The sequence below is a fragment of the Amphiura filiformis genome, chromosome 8 (genome assembly GCF_039555335.1).
Source record: "Amphiura filiformis chromosome 8, Afil_fr2py, whole genome shotgun sequence".
Classification (NCBI taxonomy): Eukaryota; Metazoa; Echinodermata; class Ophiuroidea; order Amphilepidida; family Amphiuridae; genus Amphiura; species Amphiura filiformis.
The window spans coordinates 52,423,424-52,430,094 of NC_092635.1; the positions used below are offsets into that span (position 1 = coordinate 52,423,424).

At 37.6% G+C, this 6,671-nt stretch overlaps 1 long non-coding RNA gene across 1 annotated transcript; it reads left to right on the top strand.

The window, feature by feature from the left end:
- The first annotated feature begins 1,410 nt into the window (after positions 1-1,410).
- LOC140158305 (uncharacterized) lies at positions 1,411-3,967 on the top strand. Its single transcript, XR_011859762.1, has 3 exons — positions 1,411-3,023; positions 3,288-3,374; positions 3,904-3,967. It is a non-coding gene; the product is annotated as an uncharacterized lncRNA (long non-coding RNA).
- Positions 3,968-6,671: the final 2,704 nt, after the last annotated feature.

Here is a 6,671-nt window from a genome sequence, read left to right on the forward strand (position 1 = left end):
CAGGATGATCAAGAACATGCTAGCATTTTTTACCAGATTTCGTATAAAAATACAGGAAAAATATTTATTTTTACTCGCATTTGTTGTTTAGTATGTTTGGTGACGTTTCTCTACTTGGCCTCATCAGACTGACAACCCCTTTTTTGGTATTTAAAAACTTGTATCTGGTTATGTATTTGTGCAATGTGTCTTTCGGAGGGATGTCTCGTGTTTGTGGCTATACGCTGGCGAAGTTACGTAATAAATCTGATTAACTACCATAGCAATAGGTGAAAACAATTTTGAACATATCGCGCTGCACTACAAGCAGATTGAATTAATCACCTGTGTATGTCTGCAATCATAGATTGAACACAATACTGGTCTTTTTAAAGATACTAATCTACAGGTGCAAGTGATCAGCATGATATGGTTCAATGCAGAGGTACCGCGTGAAAGTATCAGTGCAGCGCGGTATATTCAAAAATTGTTTTCACCTATTGCTATGGTAGTTAATCCGATTATTACGTAACTTCGCCAGCGTATAGTCTCTTCCTTTTTTTTTTTTTGTCTTTCTAATTTCTGTCCAACAGCTTACTACTACCAAATTTGAAGCAAATCAACGGAGGATGGCATCGATCAAAGCAGGCCCTATGGCATTTCTTTCCGTATGTGCAGCGTTTGAAGAAAGTTGATCGTTCCCGTTGCACTGTGGTCCAGGTATATCCCATCGCCAGCAAATGTAAACATACCGGGGTAGTATATGCAGCTATCAGCCACAGTTTAGTGCTAATACATGATAGTACAAAAAAATACCGGCCCCTCTGTCATCTTTAAGAGTTTTCTTAGAACTGTCCTGCAACATCATGGCTACCATTTCAATTATTTTTATACCGTTCCGGTTGGTTTGTTGTATACACACTATAATAGCTCTGACATACTTTGACCTGTTTTGACCATGCACGCAACATGGACCACATCCTCTCAACGCTAGGTCCTATGACTAACAATGTAGTTTATTGTAATTTGTATCCAATCTCTCTCACATGATTTGAGACATATTGCATACTCTCCACCCTCTTCCGTATCTCCTTCCCCCTCTACTCTTCCCCTATTTGCCCATTACACTCAACCCCCCCCCCTCCCTTTCTCTCCCACCAACTCTGTGTCTCGTCATCCCCCATCCTATGGCGACGGCCTGCCGAGGAACTTACATGAAAAAACTTACAAATATCCATATCAATATGAATACAAAGAATTTTGCATGCTACAACAATAGCACAAATTAATCAATACATATACATATAAACTAACAAATTAATGTAAACAATATTTGAATTGAAGAAAAATAATTATTATTACAAATAAAAAAGCTTGTATAAAAACATTAAAAAGAAAATTTCTTATTTTTAAAATTCCACAAAGTGTAGTACATGACGCTTCTTTAGGAGGCGCTGGTTTTCGCTGTTTCGAGATACCTATTAGCATCAGGAAAGTTCCTAGCAAAGCTCTCAAATCAGACAGTTCGGTTAAGGAATTTTGTAAACACTGATCTAGCTTCGACAACATTTTGTATTTCATGGACAATATTTGCGGAAACGTAAAATGAAAAGGTATTTCTACCGGCTATAATACGACGTGTAAAATGTGTAGCTGTCCTAGATCATTGTAGATGTAACGTAGCGTAGATGTAACCTAGCGAATCTTATATAAAATTCGGACTAGCTTCGACAACATTTTGTATTTCATGGACAATATTTGCGGAAACGTAAAATGAAACGATATTTCTACCGGCTATAATACGACGTGTAAAATGTGTAGCTGTCCTAGATCATTGTAGATGTAACGTAGCGTAGATGTAACCTAGCGAACCTTATATAAAATTCGGACTAGCGGACCTTATGTTAACTTAATTCAGACTAGCGGACCTTATTTAACATTCGGACTAGCGAACCTTATATAAAATTTGGCCTAGCGAACGGTATATTAAATTCGAACTAGCGGACCTTATAATTTCGGACTAGCGGACCTTCGGACTAGAGCACCTTTTATGAATTCGGAATAGCGAACCTGATTAACAATTCGGACTAGCAAGCCTTTTAATAATTTCGAACTAGCGAACCTTCGGACTAGCGAACCTTTTTTTTCTGACTAGCGAACCTTTTTGCAAATTCGGACTAGCTACCGTCACGTCCCCCATTGAAATACGTGTTCAGACTAGCGAACCTACGGACTAGCGAACCTTCGGACTAGCGGGTACTCACGGCGTAGGTGTAAGCCATGACATTTTCAAGTGACTTTAACAGTATACAGGTAAAATAGAGTACTGTAAATGAAAGGCACACATTTATCTAAAAAGGGTACTGTCAAAGAAAATAAGGCGATAAGGTCATTTTTCAACAAGTAATCGCAGGTATGCCCAGATTTTATGTTTGGTTGAAACAAAAAGGTTTGTCATTGTTCTCTCAGCTGGAAAACCAAACTTCAAGTGAATGCTTACAAAATGAGTTTGTAAGCGTAAATTACGGATATGTCATCGATTCGATGAAATATTATGTTCCAGAGTGAAGCAAACGATTTATTGAGGGTATTGTAAGATCTTATGTTGCGCTACTGAGTAAACCTCGACTTTGTTTGGTAAGGGAAATCAAACCGTCACTTTTTCTTTGAGGCCTTTTTACATGTAGGCTGAGACTTGCATACTTGTATGCAGGCAGACAATACATACACGTGAGTATTTAATAATATCTTATAACATGATATAATTCTGTTATAAAGCCGTTAAGTTACTCCTTAGTTTATTTGGTTAGCAGGTAATCAACATGGCCAATAGGGAGGGGGAAGAGGAGAGCTGACTGCAGGTAAGGATTCATAACTTACTTTCAGTTCACTAGCAATAATAACTCTTTATACAATTATTCATTTGCAGAGTTTTGGAGCAGGCCATACTTACCTACGAAGAGCACTTGGTTCCACCTGATGAGACGTAGAGCATGATCATACAACTCCAAGATTGACAACAGTATACAACAACATAGTTGAAGGTAAGGAACTTACAGATAATTATAGTTCCCAATTTCGTACTTGTGGAAGACTAATTTAATCTTTGTATTTTTTTGGTGCCCTCTTTGCAAGTGATACTTATTTAAGAATTTGTGGCTGCATTCAATGCTGTGTAAGGATAGTTACGGTAATGTAATGTTCAATATTTGTAAGTCTCAATAGGAGCTCTTGGATGTGATGGTGGGGCTAATTTAATTAGTAAATTACTGTTTCTTAAGATTGCCTTTTTTACCTGTATTTTTCAGAGAGGTAGGCGACGTTATAATAAAAGTAGAAGATGGAACATGATGAAACAGTGGATAAAATACAGTACATACAGTACAGTGACCTAGGTTAGTGTTCAGCTTTCTTAGTAATGTAGTTTTGGGCAATGATGCACTTTGTAAGTGTTAGATGATCAATTATGCCCTATGCCATTATACAACAACAAAATTTAGTTTAAGGTACAGAATAGGAGCTTTTACAACGCAAGGCCCAGATGTTTTGCAGATATGTACACACCGATATGGTCGCCTATGCATGTAAGTCGGGACTTCAGTGTTGCGCTCAGTAACAAAAACAGTAGTTTTTGCCACATTTAAAAAATAAGTATAAAATGTCCATGGGGAGGGGACGCATGGCGCATGGCCCAAGTGTAATGGTGAGGCTAATTACAGGTAATTTAGGTAATTCTTGGTCAAACTCGATAAACACGTGCATATAGCGCGGATAGAAGAAAGCATGTACGCGCTTTATATTGCGTAATGCGTATACATGCTTAGTGCGCTACATGGACGCAACATGCACGTTTCAGCTTGGCCAAAATTTACTCAATTTCCTTAAAGTAGTGTTTATTAATATTGTATTTTTACCTTTTTTCAGAGGTGAAGTTAAGTCAACACAGAAAAGGCTGAACAAGTAGAGAAAAGACGTCACAGTGACTGAGGTTAGTGTCTAGTGTCATTCATCATCATCATCAGTCGGCTGCGGAGCAGGCGCGGCCGTCCCGCATAAGATAGAGAGATTGCGATGTCCAACACCAAAACAATTTAGGTCTTTTTGGGAAAACAATGCATATCTGCAATATGAAAGGTTAAAATTTTCAATTGATGGTCGGCTTTTCATCCCAGCTACATACACTTTAAGTACATTAGATTTATACAATTTACTTCGGGGACTGTAAAATTTCAAGAATATCAATATTTAATAGATTGCCATAAAATGTGCAAAATAGGTAGTCTTTGTTCAATCCAGCTTGGAACGCACGGTCCACACAGCACGTATGGAACATCACAATCTCTCTAATAAGTTTGTGGCAAGATGGAATTATATACTCCATTCTTAAAGGCTCAGACGTACACACTGATCTGATCGACTATAGTGGGAATTCCAATTGAATGAACGCAGCTTTCAATAGCATGACGAATATTTGCGTACACTCCGCGATGTACGCCAGCGAGTGCGACTGTGCGTGAGTAACGAGGAAGTGAATCTAACCATTCCAACGCACTCGTGATTGGTTAGCATTGTATCCAAGGTCGTGCGTTCGCGTTGTAGTTTGAAATACGCGATATATGATCGCGGTTGGATCGAGTACAGCTACTATAGGCGTGTAAGTTGGGGATTCAGTGATGCGCTCGGTAAACAAAATAGTATAGTTATTGCCATGCACTTACAGGTTTAAAACAAGTAAATATAAGTATAAAAATAAAATGTACACGGGAAGGTACATATGGCCCGAGTGTGATAGTGCAGCTAATTTAGTAAAGTAGTGCTCCTTTCAGAGAGGTAATGTTTTGTGAAAGCAAAAGCTGAACATGCTTAAACGGTGGCGAATATGCAGTATTATAGTGACCGAGGTTAGTGATTGTCTTCCTTAATAATGGCTAATAATATAGTTTTTGGCAATGATGCACTTTGTAAGTGTTGGATGAGTAATTATTCCATATTTCATTATAGTTTAAGGGGGTACTACACCCCTGTGGTAAATTTGTGACTATTTTTGCATTTTTCTTCAAAAATAATAACACACTGGTAACAAAAGTTATGTATATTATTGGGGCAAGGAATCCAATTACTACACTGAAATTTCATTGACTCAAGACAAGCGGTTCAGTATATATGATAGGAAATGAGGTACATCCTAGCAGTACCTTATTTCTTATCATAAATAGCGAACCGCTTGTCTTGGGTCACTGAAATTCCAGTGTAGTAATTGGATTCCTTGCCCCTATAATATACATAACTTTTGTTACCAGTGTATTATTAGTTTTTGAGAAAAATGCAAAAATAGACATTAAATTTATCGAGGGTGTAGTACCCCTTAATAATGGCTAATAATATAGTTTTTGGCAATGATGCACTTTGTAAGTGTTGGATGAGTAATTATGCCATATTTCATTATAGTTTAAGATATAAGAAGCTTACAGATAATTTATAGCTTCCAATTTCATACTTGTGGAGGACTGATTTCTTCCTGGTATTATTTTCTCGTTTGTTTGGGTGCCCTATTTGCAAGTGATTTATTCATGAATCGTAATATCACTTTAGGCTGTAGCCAATTGTTGGTGAGGATATTGGCGGTAATGACTGGATAGGAGCTCTCACAACGCACGGCCCAGATGTTTTGCAGATAGATATGTATACGTACACACAAAGATATGGCCTATGTGGGTAAGTTGGGACTTTAGTGATGCGCTCAGAAGCAAAATCAGCCGTGTTTGCCACTTACAGGTTGAAGAAAAAAAGAGTCAAAATAAGTTTAAAATGTGCACGGGATGGTACGCATGGTCAGAGTGTCATGGTGCAGCTAATTTATAAAGTAGTGTTTCTTAACATGCTTAGGATTACCCTACCTATTTTACATAGAGGTGACATTATGTTAAAGTAGAAGGCTGAACCAGTGGAGAAAACACAGTACAGTGACCGAGGTTAGTGTTTAGCTTCCTTAACCTTTAATAATATTGTTGGGATCCTGAGATGGGGGATTTTTGTGAGATAAATTGGTGTCTATAATTGTGGATAGGATAAGCAACCCTAGATTTCCCCTGGGCCATTTTGCACTTGGTACTTCTTTACCCCCAGTAGTTGTGTGCACACCACCCTAACCCTTGACCAGTATAAAACCTGTGGTCATAAAAGGCACATGGTCAGTTCTGTTACAGTTTGTGTATGATTAAGTAATAAATGAACATCTTCTTATATCTATTGCTCTGACTGCATTTCTTGTGTATATCCGTCTATACGAAACCCAATTATATATTATATAATATCGGTCCATCTTTTACAAAATGGATCAAACTTTTTTATAATAAAAGTCAATCCTCAGTTTTGGTAAATGGAAATTCCTCAAAACAATTCGATTTAGGTAGAGGTTGCAGACAGGGGACCCTTTGTCCCCTTATATCTTTCTAATTTGTGCTGACATGTTGGGCTGTCTCATACGAAAAAATACTGATATATGTGGTATTACAGTTGAAAATATTAATTGTAAAATCACCCAATACGCTGATGACTCGACTGTGATCTTAAATGGAAGTAATGAAAGTTTACTACAAACGTTAAAAACACTAGATTTGTTTGAGCGTTTGTCAGGGTTGAAAATAAACGAGGATAAAACAAATGTTGTGTATATTGGGTCACTTAGAGGT